The sequence below is a fragment of the Calliphora vicina genome, chromosome 2, assembly GCF_958450345.1.
Source record: "Calliphora vicina chromosome 2, idCalVici1.1, whole genome shotgun sequence".
Lineage (NCBI taxonomy): Eukaryota > Metazoa > Arthropoda > Insecta > Diptera > Calliphoridae > Calliphora > Calliphora vicina.
Window position 1 is genome coordinate 21,357,226 of NC_088781.1, and position 20,024 is coordinate 21,377,249.

General features: G+C 27.5%; 1 protein-coding gene and 1 non-coding gene across 6 annotated transcripts in view; one reads left to right on the top strand and one right to left on the bottom strand.

The window, feature by feature from the left end:
• The window catches only part of bru1 (bruno 1), a 403,554-nt gene that overhangs the window by 79,750 nt on the left and 303,780 nt on the right, over nucleotides 1-20,024 (top strand). The window lies entirely within an intron of this gene.
• On the bottom strand, nucleotides 9,763-9,865 carry LOC135952769 (U6 spliceosomal RNA). The gene has a single exon (XR_010576131.1). It is a non-coding gene; the product is annotated as a U6 spliceosomal RNA (small nuclear RNA).

Sequence of the window (20,024 nt, forward strand, 5' to 3'; positions counted from 1 at the left end):
TTTGATCGAATTTGAAATTAATTAAAAAATTTTTTTTAATCAAATTTTTTTTTAACAAATAAATGTTTTTGTAAATTTTTGTATTTCAATTAATAAAACTAATAGTATTAGCTTTCATTTACTGTTAAAACTTTTGAAATCTATTAAAAATTGCCTAAGTTATAGGCAGTTTTCCAACCTAACCTCTAATTAAATATTAATCATACGTCTGGTATAATAAAAATATTTATTTTTTGTATAACTAATGCAAATATAGACAGAATTCGAAAATATTGATGCCATATGAAAGCTAAAATATTAAGTTATAACTTGCTAATATAAAATATAATTTTTCAAGTAAAAAATTCTTGTTTAACACTTATTAATTTTATCGAATTTGGAATTAATTAAAAAATTTTATTTAATCAAATTTTTTTTGAACAAATAAATGTTTTTCTAAATTTTTATATTTCAATTAATAAAGCTAATAGTATTAGCTTTCATTTGCTGTTAAAACTTTTTAAATCTATTAACAATTGCCTAAGTTATAGGCAGTTTTCCAACCTAACCTCTAATTAAATATTAATCATACGTCTGGTATAACAAAAATATTTATTTTTTGTATAACTAATGCAAATATGGACAGAATTTAAAACTATTGATGCCATATGAAAGCTAAAATATTAAGTTATAACTTCCTAATATAAATGTTAATTTTTCATAAATATAGTTTTATCAAATATGTTAAACAAAAAAAATTTTAAATTTCATAAAGAAAATTATAGAAAAATTATACGAATTATAGAAAATTTATTTGAACTAAAAATTACTTGATGTTCTAACATTCACAAACTTTTAAGGTTTTGAAATTCTGTTTATAAATAGATAAGTTATGGGCAATTTTCCAACATAACCTCTGAATTAATATTAATCATACGTTTAGTATGACAACAATTTTTCTTTTCCGTATAACTACAATAAATAAGGGCAGATTTTGAAACTGTTGATGGCATATTCAAGAAGTTTTGCTTTACTTCTCTTATTAGAACAAAAGTGCAGCTGAAGGCCTCCGATTACGCAACAAAGCTTACGTTTAATGTGTTTCATTGGTTTTTTATATAGTCCAGGCCGTGAGCCATTCAACTACTATTTTTTTCGATTGATGCAGATCGATCTCTCTGTGATACGCTTCAGTTTGAAACGGAGTATCCGATATTGGCTTGATTCGTTCTTAACGTCAAGAGATGGACAGTTACTTTGGATCCATTATTTTGGAATCCATATGTTGCCAGAAAGATATTTTAAATATTTTCTCCCAGTGTATCACACATTTTTTAGACCTGCTTTTTAATTTAATTTTTTTCCAATTACTATTTGCTTTTTTTAATTATTCCATACCATTAAATGTTAATAAATCAATAACCACAAAAATCAAAACCGCACTAATAAACAAACGAAGTATCTAAAAGGAGAGGAGAACAAAAACCAACAAAAAAAAACAAGCAGAGAAACACAAATAAAAACACCAAGTTAATGATTCATAAAAATTAAATTGCCATAAAAAAAATAAATTAAACAAATAAATAAATAAAACAACAATGAAAATTAAATAAAAGAAAAAAACACGCTATAATTATGTCTCTATAAATATTAAATTTATGGCCAATTCAAAACATTACTGACTCCCTGCGATTAAAGAAAATTGATAGTAGTGAGGAGAAAAAAAAAACAATAAACCCCAGCAAAAAACTTAAGAGTCAATGGTATCATCCCTACAAACAAATCATGATTAAATGACTTGTAAAAACTCAAACTCATACCCAGTACTAAACAATAATGATTTACAATAATGAAATATAATAATCTAATAGACACAAGTTATTGTTGTAAATTATATTAGAACATGCTAAAATCTAATATTCCAAATTAACTAACTACCACTACCAACATAAGTAAACCTATATACACGCAATGATTAAATAGACATGCTACTCCTCTACTCATACTGGATTCATAATAATAACAATCATAGTCATCATTATCGTTACCATCGTCCGTCCTCATCATCATCACTGATTGTTTGATGAAAAGAGGAAAAAATATATGTATTTATATACAAGTAATTGAAAATTGCCAACAAAGTATGTATATTAAGGTGGCGCTTGTTGTGTACTTAATGGATTTTCAATAATCCCAAGATTTAAAATTGTGATCTGTCCAATACATTCATTAAGCCTTAGATCGTTGTCTTTCTTCACGAGAAGGAAAAATTATTGTTTAACGCAAATTTAAGTTATCAAATTTAGAACTAATTAAAAAATTCAACATTTTTTGGTCCAGATAAATGTTTTTCTAAACTTTTGGTATATTAATTTATAAAGCTAATGATATTGGCTTTTATTATCTGTTTTAAATCTGTTAAAAATTACCAAAGTTATACACAATTGTCCAACCTAATCTCTAATTAAATATTAATCATACGTCTAGTATAACAAAAATTATTATTTTTTGAACAACTCTGGCAAATATCATCAGATTTAGAAACTGTTGATACATACTTAATTATTTATATTTAAATTCTCCCAAAAACTAAAATTGTTCTCTGGTCCTATAGAAAGCAACTGTTGGAAATTTAAGCAAATTAGCAATATTTCCCCATGATTTAAATGTTGTAGAAAATCCAATTAAAAAGTATTTTTATATATCAATTGCCCATAGATGCTTAAACATAAAACTGCTGATATCCAGATTTAACCATTAAACTTAATATCAAAGAAAATCTTAAAAATTCATGCATAATTGAAATTACAAATTTTATATTTTATTGGGTTTGCTTAGAATTGTTAATGAAGTTTATTAATTCGGAAAGCTTTATATCGTTTTCTTTTTCGGGTGAACTAAGAATTATAGTTTAAAGCGTATTAAATTTATCGAAGTTCGAATTAATTAAAAAAATTTTTTGTCCAGATAAATGTTTTCTAAATTTTTGGTATTTCAATTTATAAAACTAATATCACGGCACCATATACGGACACCACTACGTGATAAAAGACCAAAAAAAAAGACCCATGTCTCCCAGTTTTGCCCAAAGTCATGCACTTTTTTTATGGGCCACTAAAATTTGGGGCCTCGGTGTAATTTTTGCAAAAAAGTGATAATTTTCTCAGGCTCATATCTTGCAAACAGTTCGGAATTTTTATTTACTCTCTGAGGCAAAGTTGTAGCCCTTGTCATAAAGAACAAAAATCTTCATGATCAATCGCAAAAAACTTAGATTTTTTTTTACCTTTTTTCCCCTGTTCAGGTCCATAGGTAGCAAACCGTTCAAAATTCAAGGAAACAATCCACTACAAAAATGTACTTAAGATCTCAATAAACATTTTTCTAGAACATATGAACTTCCTAGGAATGATTATTAATACCTTTTAGGTATAATTTATGTTAGTAAGAAAAAACTAAAGGAATTAAGTGATTAGGGCCATAAACTATTAAATTATTATAAACTAGCTGACCCGACACACGTTGTCCCGTCCAAGCAAAAACATATTTTGAGTTTTTATATAAGTAATCGAATTTTGGTCTGAAATATGAGTGATCACAGATCTAGCTAGCCCTTTTTCTTGATTAAACGCTTACTGGCCAAGTTATTAGCGATTTTAGATATTTTGAGTTTTTATATAAAAAATTTTATATAAAAAATATGAGTAATTACAGATCAAGCCCCTTTTCTTGATTAAACGCTTATTGGCCAAGTTATTAGCGAATTTAGATATTTTGAGTTTTAATATAAAAAATCGATTTTTGTTCAGAAATATGAGTGATCACAGATCGAGCTGCTTTTCTTGATTAAACAATTATCGGCCAAGTTATTAGGATTTCAGATACTGTGAGTTTTATGTATAAAAAAACGATTTTTGTTCAGAAATATGAGTGATCACAGATCGAGCTGCTTTTCTTGATTAAACGATTATTGGCCAAGTTATTAGCGAATTTAGATATTTTGAGTTTTTATATAGAAAATCGATTTTTGTTCAGAAATATGAGTGATCACAGATCGAGCTGCTTTTCTTGATTAAACAATTATCGGCCAAGTTATTAGGATTTCAGATACTGTGAGTTTTATGTATAAAAAAACGATTTTTGTTCAGAAATATGAGTGATCACAGATCGAGCTGCTTTTCTTGATTAAACGATTATTGGCCAAGTTATTAGCGAATTTAGATATTTTGAGTTTTTATATAAAAATTAGATTTTTGTTCAGAAATATGAGTGATCACAGATCGAGCTCCTTTTCTTGATTAAACGCCTATTGGCCAAGTTATTAGCAATATTAGTTATTGTGAGTTTTTTTTATAAAAAATTGATTTTTGGCTAACGCAAATAGAAACACTTATCGTTTCTCGGATGGAAATAATGTGTCGTTTGAAAATAAATAGGGGAAACCTAAAACTGGAATTCATTGTTTCCGCCATTAAAATTTCTTTGACGATTGATTTCAAGTATAATATCGTGGCATTTCGGAGTATAGCAGCGTGCGGGCAAATTTATCATTCCGGCACATATCAAAAAATCTGGTCAATGTTGTAGATGGTTGTCGATCAACCATTTTCCAGATGCCATGTCACTACCTTTGGTCACATATTTACAGCATTTGATAAGTGGGCGTATTAGTGAGCATATTATAGGGCGTAAAAAACTTTTGTGGACTATTGCGAGCATTTAAAAATAAATAACCAAATCGGTCCAGGCGTTCTGCTATTTTAGATATATCGAAAAAAAGTGGGCGTGGTAAATTTTACTTACGAATTTTACTACCAACATTTAAAAACAAATTTGCCAAATAGACGTTTTCCGATTTTAGATAAATCGAAAAAAGTGGGCGTAAAAGTGGGCGTGGTAAATTTTTCATTCCATAAAAACCTAAGTTGGAAAATAAAATGGTCTAAATCGGTCCGGCCCTTCTCAACTGATGCAATTACCAACGAACGACAATTGATTTTTATTTATATAAATTAAAGCATACTTTTAGGTGGCTTTATCTAAAACCGCTGCTTCACATAAGTCCCCACATTAATATAATACGTGCAATCTTAAACTTTACATTGGTAGTTGTTAGAATTGAAAACAATTCCTTTAATTTTTGAAATTACGTTTTAAAAATATGTTAAATTTGCGATATTAATGAAATTTTTTTTATTTTTGGTATCAAATTTTAATGGGATGTAGAAATACGCAAATTTTTATATATTTGTACTTAAACATCTAAGACTAAATACAAAAGCAAATTCTGATTAGATTACCTTTGAAAAACTGTGGTTTCTTTTAAATAAAGTGGATATTTGATTGAAAATAAAAGCAGTTTAGTACTTTGAAATTGTAACTATTTTTATGTGTTTTTATATAGAATATTTCTACTTTGCCCAAAAACATAAAACTTTGAATAAAATGCACTATCCTTAAACGTTATCTGATTTTGATAAAAATTTTCAGATTTAGGGAGCATCGAAAAATATCATAATAAGGCCGTCCCTAATGTGTATACTTTATAGAGAATATATCTAATATTGTAGGAGACAACAACTTAATGACTGTGCCAATAATTAGCTAATGACAGTTTAAAAGCATTTCTCTGTCTGCCGATGTGTCATTCAGTCTATTATGCTGGTCGTTTGTTTCATCATCAAAATTGGCGGTATAATCTATTTGTATTTAGTTTTCTTTTTTTTTTTTTTTGATTTAGAAAAGTGGGTGCAATGAAAATTAATTAATGAATAATTGATTTTTTTAAATGAAATTTTTGATCTTTTTCAAAAAAAAAAAAAATACTATTGAAGAAAACGAAATTTAGAACTAAAGCTACACAGAAAAAACTATTTCTTAAACCGTTTCAATTGAAATATATGTATGTAGTGTAAGTACACAGAAAAAATTATATTTCAATTCAAACATTTATCACATATTGAACTGGTTTCAATTATTTCATAATTGAATCAAGTATTCATGTGCTTAAAAACTAAATTTTCTGATATTTTCTATTGAATTTCATAATTTTGACAATTGAATATACAATTTTCGTTATTTATTGAAATTTAAATACAAAAATCATTGAATAGATAATTTTCGTAATTGAAAACACAAAAAATAACAAAAATGTGTTTTCAATTACGAAAATTATCTATTCAATAATATTTGTATTTAAAGTTTAATCAATAACGAAAATTGTATATTCAATTGTCAAAATTATCAAATTCAAAACTCTAAATTCAATAGAAAATATCAGAAAATTTTGTTTTTGAGCACATGAATACTTGATTCAATTATGAAATAATTGAAACCAGTTCAATATGTGATAAATGTTTGAATTGAAATATAATTTTTTCTTTGTACTTACACTACCACTAAGGAAATATTGAAACAAACTACGATTTATACATGTAAATCGTTAAACGAAAATTCTACTTTTGAGCTGAATTTTTAAGATCATATTCGTTCTTTTAATTAATTATCCATTTAGATCCGTAATTTGTCTTTCTCTCTAATCCCCATTAACACGAAGTCTGGTTATGTGTTAACTAATAGTTATACTGACAGTTTTTATACAAAAATAATTTTAACCGACAGATTAACTGCTTGTTAACGCTTAACCAGGCTTCGTGTCAATGCGGTAACAAGCATTCGCTCTGTAGTTTATGTAATTTAAATGACATAATTTATTCTGGCAAATTAACAGTCAAAAAGTAACTGTGGATGTACCCTCGTAAATTATATACAAAATTAATAAAAATATAACTAAGCATGATGATAAACATTTAGACACGCACACGATAAAGATATAATAACAACAGTAACAACAAATATAATAAAATATATTGTTATATAAAACCAACAAAGAAATCCATTTATATGGTTCAATTCCGAGAATGACTTAAAAACATTAATTTGCTACCAAAAGAGAATTTCGTTGTAAACACGATATTTGTTTTAACCAGCAAAATTAAACAAAAATGTTACAGAAAAAAAAAATGAGAAAAATAAAGCAAAAGTCATAAATATTAATTGTAGAGTCATAGAGTTCATATAATAGTACAATAAATTGGCATTGCTACAATGACAATTAACGGAAATGCGAAAATTTCCAAGAATTAAATCGTTGTGAAATCGAAAATGTAAGCAGAAATGTAACACTAGTGAAAAGATTTTATATTAGCATGGCAATTTTTGGACTTTCCACTCTCTAAAGATCTATCCGATATTGCACTGTGGTTCCAAATCAAAATCTAGGTGGACAAAATTATGAAAATCGGTATCTTCAGAATTTGGAAAAACTAAATTTTTTCGGAAGCTGACAATCTGCTCTCCTCCAATATAAATGGGTTTTTCAATTGGACATTTCGTTTTCTCGATTGAAGCGCCAGAAGTTCAACAAATTTTGAATCATATTTTCGTTACTTTTATTAATATTTTACTGCTTTACTAAATTAGATATATCTCAATTGTTTTACCATATAGAAATTCATACTTCAAAACATAGATAAACATTGATATAGGCTTTTATTAAGTGTATATCTTATATTTATGGGCCTCTCCATTTTCCTGTTATAGTCCTTTCAACATGGGTCTCAAATATACTGATATTTTTTTTTCTAAGAATATTATATTGCTTGCCAAAAAAAAAGACCGTCGAAGCCCGTCCAATGACTATATACATCATTTAAAGCAACTTCTGGGGAATGTCTTTGTAAAAAAATTGTAGCCGCCAGCACCCGCCGAAATACTTTTTTTAAAATTTTTACGGAATGGAGTTTTTAGAAATATTTCTTTATTTATTATTGATTTTTATACATCTAGACCCTACTCTAACTTGAAATATAGTAAATACAGATCTTTTTAAAAATTTAGTTTCAGAAACACATGAAAACGTATTTATTTTAATTTTTTATTAACGATTTTTATATGTATATCTAGACCTTACTGTAACTTAAAAAAAAGTTTATATTGATCTTTTAAACATTTTTTTTTGGAATCGGAGATACCAATTCTATATAAAAAGAGCGCCAAATAATTTTGTCCACCTGGATTATGATTTGGAACCACAGTGTATTGGCTTGATTCGTTCATGGCCTCATAAGATGAGCAGTTCTTTTGGCTCGTAATCCATTTGTTTCCAGAAAGTTGTGAAAAAGATCATAGCAAGCAATTACCAATACTTTGAATAAATTTATATTCTACAAATGTTTCAAAATAAAAACTAAACATTTGAAAAAATCACGCATTTTAAAGTCATACGCCCAATAATATTTTCTTCATTAACCCATGATAGCCAAAACCCAATATTAGTAGCTTTAAAATTTTCCCAAAAAAAAAGTAAAAGTATTTACAAATTTAAATTTATTTCATCTTGAATTAAATTATGACTAATTAAAGAACCTCAACATAAAATACTGCTACTTCAAATTTAAAATTTTGAACAAATTTTATTTTGTTGATTTTTTCATTAGAGCTTTTATAAACCACGTAGACATGCAGTCTGTTCTGTTCTTATCCGTTTTTTTATTTTGTTTTTGTCGAATAAAATTAAATATTTAAAATCCTTTAATAAATTAGCACTGCAGAGCATGAATAAGCAAAGCACCATGAATACGAAATGAATTGGAGATTATAATTATTTTGCAGACAGTTGCTGAAGTTGTAAAAATATAATAAAATAAAACTTTCTGATGTATAAAAAAAACTCACCATAACTATAAATAGTTAGAGTTTTAACATTTAATTATTATATGTATGAATACATACATATTTTTAATTACATGACTTCACACTAAAGTTAAGAATAATTTATATGTTAAAGGCATAGACGTGAAGGTTATTAACAAAGAGTAAAAGGTTTAAAAATTGAATAAATTATTTTAATAAAAATAATCAGTATTTACTTGCAATTGAGAAAATTAACAGTTTACTATATAATAAACTATAAAATATATATGCTGGATCGTTAAAGATAGCAAAGCTGGTATAGCCATGTCAATTTGTTCATCTATATGTTGAAACCAACTTTTCGTAGTCCCCAAATAACTTACATAAATGATTGATACATCAATATATCCGCAATATTCCCACTTAGGTTGCTATTTCAATACTGGAAAATCGGTTCGCAATTGGCTGAGATATTAGCAAAAAATTAGGACGAATATTTACCTATTTCTGATTTATATAATAAGTCAGCAATCAGAAAATATGGATATTTAATGGAAGACCTTTCCAACTACGCACGGTTCATACGTTTCAAAAATTATAACTTTTGAACCAAATTAGATAATCAAATTTAAAAGGCATATGATAGATAACACTATATCGAGTGAAAATATTCAAAATCCTCTATCTTGAAAAACACAAATTTTCAGGAGAGGCAAAAAAGTGTTTTAAAAACTCGAGATTGAGTTTAGGTTGCAAACTTTTGCTGTACAGCTCAATAATAAGACCCATATGGTGCTATGGAATTCAATTATGGGGCACGGCCTCAGCTTCTAATATTGAAAAAATTCAAAGATTCCAAAATAAAATATTACGAATGATAACAGCAGCGCCTTGGTATGTGAGAAATATTAACATTCATAAGGACCTAGGTGTCTTCCTGGTGAAAAATGAAATAAAAAAACAAGCGGAGTTATATTTGAAAAAGTTACGAGTTCACCCTTACCCACTTGCACAAACATTAATGAGAAGTAATGGCTACATCCGACTAAGAAGAAGGAATCCAACAGACCTGCGCTCAGAAGTCTCAGAAAAAATGTGGAACGCTTCACGATTTTGCGTGTCATTCTTGCGCAGGGGCCATGCTAATCTTCTCTGTATCGTTCCAATTTTAGTATATATCGAGGGACTATATTCAAAATCCTCTATCTTGAAAAATACAACTTTTCAGGAGAGACAAAAAAGTGTTTTTTTTCGCGTATTACTTGAGTTATTAAAATTCGGTATTCTACAATATTTTTTAAAAGCAACTACGGAATCTCGCATGTAATTGGTTTTTAAAATTTTGCATTATTGTGGACTTTATGATAGATAGAGGGTTTTGCTTTTCAAAAATATTCAATGTGTATGTATGAATATGATCAGAGAGAGGGTTTTGCATTTTAATAAAAATAAATTATTTTGATTTCATTTATGCCACCTGTCATTTTTTAACGTAATTTATTTAAGATAACGGCTAATTTAATATTAGTGGTTAGCTTGTGGAACGTTTTATGCTAATAATTACAAAAAGTTATAGAAAATAGTTTTTTGGAAGTTCGACTGGTGTAAATTATCATAAAAATAATGGTATGCCGGTGGTATTACGCTCTTCAAATCTTGCAAATTCTTCCACTTATTTGGCTGACATAATGGTGGACAAGAATATAGAGGTTTTGATTTAATATGTCCTGTATAAGGTTGAATACGAACAGGCAGATCAATGTGATCTGTATCAAAATTTAATTTATATTTTATGGTATCATCTGGAGCATATAAAATATCTTAAATTACACACAGTAGGATCGTTCGTTACTCGTCCTGGTCTAATGGAATAAAAAAACAAGTTTTTCATCATTGTAATTATTAAAGAAATCATAATTTAAATATTCAGCATCAAACGCCTTTTTTACGATCTCATTGTGAATTTGAACAGTCTTCCTGACTTCTCTAGTAATTCTAACTTAATCGGTTGGCAATTATATAGAATGATTTTAAAATTTAATCTATATCTTCTCTAAGAACTTCTGTTCAACAACTTTATTATTATCCGCAGCAAAATGGAGCTTTAGATAAATAATGGTTGCGGTTTTGGTAGCCACAACCATGATGGTGACACTTTAAAATTTAAACCATTTAATTGTATTCAATGGACCTTATATTTTCCAAAAACAAAAAGGTAAAATAATTCAATTCAGAATTGGTTTTCGCTATTTTGATAAATGATTGAAAAATGTAAAATTCATATTCATCATGCAAAAACTAGTAAGAAAACATGTATTGCAAGAACAAGTTATTCCAAAAAAATATTTGAAAAGATAGCGGGTTTTGGAAAAATTTCATTGTATAAGATAGAGAAATAAGAAAATTTCAAATCTAACAGCAAAAACTAAATATGTTCGTTATGAAATTCACACCATAGATGAGGGATGTTTTACTGAACATTTTACCATCAAGTCATTTTCATGAAAATCAAAGATAGAATATAGTCCCTCGATATGTAATTTTTTGAGTCATGGAAATATAACCATATACGGACACCACTACGTGATAAAAGACCAAAAACAAAAGACCCGTGTTTCCCAGTTTTGTCCAAAGTCAAGCCCTTTTTTTATGGGCCCCCAAATATTTGGGGTCTTGGTGTAATTTTTGCAAAAAAAGTGGTTATTTTCTCAGGTTCATATCTTGCAAACAGTTTGGAATTTTGAATAACTCTCTGAGGCAAAGTTGTAGCCCTTGTCATAAAGAACAAAAATTGTGCAAATATAAAATCAAAAAAACTTCTTCTTCAAGATCAAAATCATGTTGCACTGTGTAATTGGCAAACCTATGAAATGTGTGTTTGAAAAAGGTTTTACGCCTTTTAGGCGCCTACTCTTGGGTTAGAAAGTTGAAATTTGTGGAAAAATCAATTGCATGGTAAACAAAATATTCTTTTTTTAGATTTAAAATTATTCCAGAAAAGATTTAAATTTTTTTTTTTAAAAATTTATTTTTAAACAGAATTAAAAGTAATGACGATCCGTTACATAGTTTTCAAGATACTGTATGTGAAAACGGACAAAATTACCTAAAGATGGTCTATTTTTATAACACTGAAAATCAGTCAACCCAACATATCGTTGGACAATCTCCTGTAATATAGGCTTATTCAATATTTTTTAGGGGCACATGAAATTTTTGATTTTTGCAACCTCACTTAGACCCCTTTCACACTAGGCAATTTAGTTGCGCAAGTCTCTTGTGTTTGTAGATGACAGAGGTAATGTCGGGTTAAGGAGAAGAAAATTGCCTAGTGTGAAAGGGGTCTTATTCTAGGAGCGACACTGTACGCCATTGTAACCTAATTTAACCCTAATTTTTTCCCCCAATATTTTTTTACCTTTGTTTTGTTTCATTAAACAAAATATATTTGCAGCAACAAACTATTTTTTCACCCAACATTTTACATTTTACCAAAAAATATTTTAAATTTTTATCTTTAAATATACTTTGGTGAAGGTTATATAAGATTCAGCACAGCCGAATAAACTTGTTTCAATTTAATTTAAATTTAAATTAAAATTGATATACTGGTTGTTATTATTATTTAAAACTTTGTTTAACTGGTTAGACCTCGTTGGACTACGGGACATATGATAAATAAAATATTACTTATACGAATTGAAACAACAATTTATATGACCATATTTACTTGCACATATTATATGTGTCTATATTAGAGCGCCTCAACCAAAAAAAACTCAAAAATTAAGTTTTCTTAATCACAGATAATACAGGTGAACAGCAAAAAAAGGCTTGAATAACCACTAGATAAATTTGATGCACCATGAATACCTAAGTACAAAAATTGTAAAATTTTTCAATTCTATAGAGCGATTTTTTTTTTAAATTTTTAAGTAAAATTAAGACTTTTGTTAGAGGGTTGGTTAGTATGTATCAAACAAAAAACTAAAATTTTGTGAAAATGAGTGAATACACTTAATTGTGCATAAAATCGAAGAGAATCCTTCGATTTTTATGATCGATATCTCATTTTGTTCCTATTACATGTGGCTTTTGCGACAAAGTAATAAATATGAACAATTTCTGCCTTATTCGATTTTTCATGATTTTCTAAAACAAAAAAAATTAGCTATTTTCATGTAAAAAATATATTTTTTTCTTCAATTTGTTTTTATAACTCCGAAACTACTGAGAAAATTGAAACGCAATATATAAACCGATTAAATTTAATGTAAATCTCAACTTTTCTAAGTTTATTTTCATAACATCGGAGTTTTGAGTTATCATTTATTATGTGGTGAAATGTCTAAAAAAAATGTATAGTTTTATATAAAAAAATTTTTAACAAAAACCCTCTCCATAGAATTTAAAATTTGGACAATATTTGTACTACTGGCGCCTCAATACATCAAAATTATGTAGTGGTTTTAAAAGACTTTACAAGTTTTTCGATTTCGTTGCCTTGTGTTATTAATATAACGTGCCGTTCTAATGTACAACTACAATAAACATAAAAGATTTAAGTGCCATGAACAAAAACAATCTATAGAAATAATTTTACAATACAAACAGACATTAAATGTGTGTATTTTATTTTAAAATCTACTTGTTGTTGTTGCTGTTGCTGCACAACAAAACACCGACAAACCATTCAAGTGCAAGAATTTCAATGCACATTTATACTAACAAACACATGCCTACACATATGCAAGTATGTTCGTTTGTTTTTGCTTGTGTAAAGACATATAAACATTTTAAATTGCATACTTTGTGGCTGCACTGGTGTCAATGTATCCTTTTTCATTATTGCAATTATCTTGTGAATTTTAGACATGTAAACACTTGAAACACATACCAAAAAAAGTGTGTTGTATGCAAAGAAAGTAAAATATGAGGGGGGAAGAATGAAAAGAAAAACTGTAAATGAAAACAACTTCGAAACATTTATACTTCTTAACTTTACTGTACTTTAACAAACTTATATACAATAAAACCAAAACTGAGTGGAGATGTTATAATGTGTGTTTGTGTATATAAATGTTGGTTAAAAACAGCCACAATTTTGTGTTACCTCTACAATGCTTTATGAGCATGTAAGTATAGTTGTTAGTGTTTAGAGTGTAACAAATAATAATTCCAACATAAATAATGCAACTATTCGGGGACTAAATAGATTCGTAGGGTTTTGGTTGTATTAATAACAAAACCATATACGATTTAAAGGAACTTTATTATGTAAAAGTTTTCACCAATGCACAGTGGCGCCTGTAGAAAAAGTGAGGTTGCAAAAAACAAAAATTTCATATGCCCCTATAAAATATTGAATAATCCGCTTTTACAAGAAATTTTTCAATGATTTCAAATAAGCTATTCTTATTAAAATCAGATTTTTCGTTCAGAAGATATAGCCCTCCAAATTTGACTGATTTTAAGTGTTCAAAAAACAGATGACTCGAAAACCGCCTCGTCAATCTTGTTGATTCTATTGACAGATGTCTTAATTAAGAATATATTAAAAAAAATTGTTCTGCTTGATCAGCTGCTTGATTTGTCCAAGTCTTTACCAATATTTACCAACTATCCATTTTTTCAATATTTCTCAAATTTGATGGAATATAAAAAATTATAAATTTATATATTTGCCATATTCTCAAAATAAGTTCTTTGATTATTCCTTTACCTAATACAAAAGCGTCCAGCTGCCCGTCTTTGTCCCATTTTTTGCTAGAGGTAAAATTTTCAAAAAAGACATGATTCCAAAAAAATGTTGTATGCTCTTTGGGCAATTTATGACATATAACAGTGAAAACCCAATAGATATACCTTATTTTACGCATTGTGAGGAATATTTTGCAAAAAATTTTAATATAAATTTTAAAAAATTTTAAATCTTTCTGGAATATTTTACAAAGAATTAAATTTTTTTTTTTTTAAAAAAATTTTAATATTTTCTGGAATAATTTGAAATCATAAAAGCCTTTAAAAATAACAAAAAAAATCTAAAATTTTAAAAAATATTTTATTTTACTTCCCATAAACTTGATTTTTGCATAAATTTCAAATTTGCTAACCCATAAGTAGGTAACTAATAGGCGCCCAATCCCTTTGAAATACTCATTTCATAGGCTGATCAATTATCTATCACATGCCTTTTACATTTTTTGATTATCTCGTTTGCTTCAAAAGTTATTATTTTTGCAACGAAAATCCTCAATTGGCGCCACTGTGCAACTAAACTAAAAATTTCATATTTTTTTGGAAAAAGTGTATGAGAAATGTGTCCTGTTTTTTAAGAATTTATTAAAATTTTTATTACTTTTTCCTTTTACTGTACATTAAAGTAGCATTTTAATTTTTACTTTCTAGATTTTTTAAAGCTCTTATGGTAGCAGTATACAAGGCACAGAGCACTTGTATACTGCTACCACTTCGCATGAAAGATTACATGATTTTTATATGGGATTCCTCGCGTAGAGGCTCTGCATAGACCATAAAAACTCTCTATACTGTTATATACCAATAGATTAAAAAAATGCTATCAAATCCACAGTTATCATCAGAAAATAAAACTTATTTGAGGAGTTTTATTTTTCCCGTCAGAAAATAAAACTCTTTTTGTTTATTTTCTACATTTTTTCAATATATTTCTGTATTGAGTTTATCTGATATAACACCGTACGACGCTCAATATTTGACACGATCTGGATGATAAACGTCTGAAACAATAAATGAAATGGAGAAAAACTGCGTTTTCAGTTTTTTATTTCGTGATCCTGTTTCCTTTTAAAAGGACTTCAAATTTTCAGAGGAGTACATTTTTAAAAAAGGTTCTAAAATACTTCTGATCATCCTACTATGTCAAATTTGATGTCATATTATCAAGAAGGGTTGTAAAATATTTCGTATTATTTTTGTTTTATACTGTAAGGATCAAAAGATGTCAAAAATTTCCTTTCAAATTTTTATCCTTGAATATCCTTTTAGATTTCCAATATTTTTTTTTTTTAAAAATAATGAGTTAAAGATCCAAATATTGAATACCACATGCCAAAATTTCATCCTTCTATCTTAACTACTTAAGTGTTAAAAAATATTTTAAATTTGAATTATTATTTTTATATTTTATTTTAATATTTCATTCGAAAAAAATAAAACAAAATCCGTTGTGAAAAGCAACGAAGAAGACTTTTTAATAAACAAGTAAAATGGTATAGCCCGACCTTATCATACCCTACACGTGGTATATGATTATAAAGAGTTTTCTTTTGATATGAAACTTATTTGTGTTGAATATTATTTGAATACACACATTTTCGGTAGTGGGCCTTATATGAAACATATTTGTGTTAAATTTTGTTTGGATACTGACATATTTCACAGATTTATGTATATTAATGACAGTTTCGAGAATATTGCTTATCTGGGAGCTATAGAATATTGCTGCCCGGTCGTCATGAAATTGTTGTGGGAGTTCGGCTTACATAAAACTTAATTGTGCTGAATTTGGTTTGAATATGTTTGTAATTAAGATGTTTATGAGAGCTTAACTATTTTGAAATAGGCCAATTGTATGAGGGCTAGGATAAATACCCAGCAAAAAATGGTGCTTCCTCGGAAGCAGGTTTGTAAGGCAGAGAGCACTTGTATATTGCTACCACTTCGCATGAAAGATTACATGATTTTTATATGTGATTCCTCGCGTAGAGGCTCTAAATAAGGAATCCAAAATAACATATTTCACAGCTTTAAAATTAACCTGACTTCATCGAATTAAATATGTGCAAACAATTGTGCATATAGATTTTAAAGCTGCTGAGAAGCAATAAAATCTTACAGACCCAGTGATTGCCTAATAAGAAGCGCTGATTTTTTCTAAGATCTTCACCACCTATACGAATAGCTTAATATAGCCTTCCAAAATCATTTTTGTAAGTCAATAATTTTAGGATGCAATTAATGTAGCAGTATAAGATGCAGTTATCATATTTATTGCTTCCAAATCCAGAATATTTTTTGCTGGGTAATGGGCTGATTCTAACCAAATTCAATAGCCTTTGAATGGATGGACGGACAGACCGACGGACATCGCTTCGTCGACTCAGAAAGTGATCCTGAGCAAATTGGTATACTTTAAGGTGGGTGCTGTGACAATATTTTTGTATGTTGCAAACAACAGCCCTAACCCATTATACCTCCCCCACTATGGTGGTGTAGTTTATAAACAAGCTCTTTTCTTAATAAATTTTTTTGGATACTAATAAATTTTTTTTTTATATTTTAATTTGACCTTTGTATATATAAAGGATGAAATTTTGACATTTAGTATAGAATATTTGGTTCTTTACATTTTTGACATATTTTGATCCTTACAGGATAAAATAAAGATAATGCAAAATATTTTACAACTCTTCTTGTTCCTTTGACATACAATTCGTCATTGTTGGAATAGCAGGAGTATTTTTAAATATTTTTTGAAAAATGTACTTCTTTGAAACTTTGAAGTCCTTAAAAAAGGACACATTATTAGGAAATGAAAAACTGAAAACACAGTTTTTCTCCATTAAATTTATAGTTTCAGACGTATATCATCCGGTTCCTGTCTAACAAATTTTTTCTCTATTTGTCGGACGGTGTAATGTGCGTAGTAATCTATTTGTTTAAGAAAAAAAACACACTTTACATAAAATGAGTTTTACTTTCTGACGGGAAAAATAAAACTCCTAAATTCTGACAAGTTTAGTAAAATTGGATGATTTTTAATGGTGGCACATTTTTTTGAAGTTAGTTTTGATCCACCCTACTATATATGGCAATATAAAAGTCAAACACAAACTGAAACATAAACTAAAAGGTTTATTTTTCCATTTTTTTCTTTTTTTGGTGTTGTTGGTTTATATCTTATTATGTTTTTTTGTATCCTGTGTATACACAGCAACCACTTGTTTGTTAAATATTGTTGATTCCACAGTTTTTGTTTTTCAAATAAATTTTTTGTTTCTGTTAGTGCTGCTGCTGTTGTTTTGATTTTCCTGGGTTTTGTGTGCGTTTTTCTACTTCAATGGTTTTTTGTGATGTCATCTTATTTTATAAACTTCCGGGTTTTTTTCAAACTCATATACAGCCATAAATACTCGTTTACATTAATCGTTATAATCCTCTTCAACATCATTCATCATATTTTCTTTCTTTTTTTTTGTTAATAGTTTAAGCAAGAGAAAAGCAGTTAAAACATTTAACGCGTTTTTTGTGTTTAAGAGTCTGCATGAGTTTTATTTCCTTTCACACATACACCCATAAATGTTTATGTGTATGTATGTTTAAAAACATTTAGGCATTGATGGTTTTTCTTTAGCAGTGTGAGCATTCTATTCATAAAACTACTAAAAATTCTTTATTTCTTTTAATATTCAGCTTCCTCTGGCTGGAGTAGTCTAGAGTTGAGGCTGCTGTAAGGCTTGTTCTATAATTTTAATGTTTTCTAAGTAGGTTGTTAACCTGTGGAAGGTGTGATTAAATACTCATGAAATCATTAAAACATTTAAGTGTTTCCTATATGTACAAGGGTATCTTGTGTAGTTTTCTGCTTGTTTCATGCTTATACTGCTGATTATTAAAGCAGCCTTTTCAGCGCTTTAAGTGCTGGAATTATTTATGTTTTCTGGAGTTTTTAGCAGACTTGGCTATAAAATTATTTATGGCCTTAAAAATTCAATATGTTTGTACTTTTATTACTATTTAAGGTATATTTTTAAGTGTTTAAAATTACTCTATTGAATTTCAATTAGGTAACATTGTTGTTTTTTTTAATTATTTAAAAAAATATAAAAATAGAAACACTACGAACTACATGATCTTAATGAAAATAAATTCCTTAGTTTTATTAAATATTAAAGTTTTAGCTTTCATATGACATCAACAGCTTCAAAATCCATCGATATTTGCCGTAGTTATACAAAAATAAATATTTTAATTATACTAGACGTATGATTGATATTTAATTAGAGGTTAGATTGGAAGATTGCGCATAACTTAAGCAAATAGGAACAGATTTTTAAAAACTTTAAAGCATATAAAAGCTAAGACTCCAAGTAATTTGTATTTAAAATAAAAGATTTAGTTTGCATATATTTTTCATTAAAAAGTTTAATTTTGTTATGAAATTTCAAACTGTTTTTAAATCAACGACTTTAAATATAAACAAAACTTTTCAAAAGATCAGCACTGATATTAGGAATTTATAATTTAAAGGTTTAGCTTTCATATGGCAACAACAGCGTCAAAATCAATCGATATATCATAGTTGTATAAAAATAAACATTTTTATTATACTAGACGTATGATTGATATTAAATTAGTGGTTAGGTTGGAAAATTGTCCATAATTTAAGTAACTGGAAATAGATTTTTAAAAAATTTTAAGTATATGAACGCTAAGACAGTATGTAATTTATATTTACAATAAAAATTTAGTTTGAATCGAGTTTTCATTAAAAACTAGAATTTTATTATGAAATTTCAAAGATTTTTTAAATCAACTAATTTAAATATGGACAAAACTTTTGAGAAAATTACCAACGATATTATGAATTTATAATTTAAAGTCTAAGCTTTCATATGGCATCAACAGCTTCAAAAGCTATTGATATTTGTCATAGTTATACAAAAATAAATATTTGAATTATACTAGACGTATGATTGATATCTAATTAGAGGTTAGATTGGAAGATTGCGCATAACTTAAGCAAAAATAAACAGATTTTTAAAAACTTTAAAGCATATAAAAGCTAAGACTCTAAGCAATTTGTATTTAAAATAAAAAATTTTGTTTGCATACATTTTTCATTAAAAACATTTATTTTGTTATGAAATGTCAAACTGTTTTCAATTCAACGACTTTAAATATAAAAAAAACTTTTCAAAAGATCACCACTGATATTAGGAATTTATAATTTAAAGTTTTAGCTTTCATATGGCAACAATAGCATCAAAATCAATAGATCGATATATCATAGTTGTATAAAAATAAACATTTTTATTATACTAGACGTATGATTAATATTTAATTAGAGGTTAGGTTGGAAAATTGTCCATAACTTAAGTAACTGGAAACAGATTTTTAAAAAATGTTAAGTATATGAACGCTATAACGCTAGACCGTATGTAATTTATATTTACAGTAAAAGATTTAGTTTGAATAAAGTTTTCATTAAAAACTAGAATTTTATTATGAAATTTCAAAGAGTTTTTAAATCAACTAATTTAAATATAAACAAATCTTTTAACTACTGATATTAGGAATTTATAAGTTAA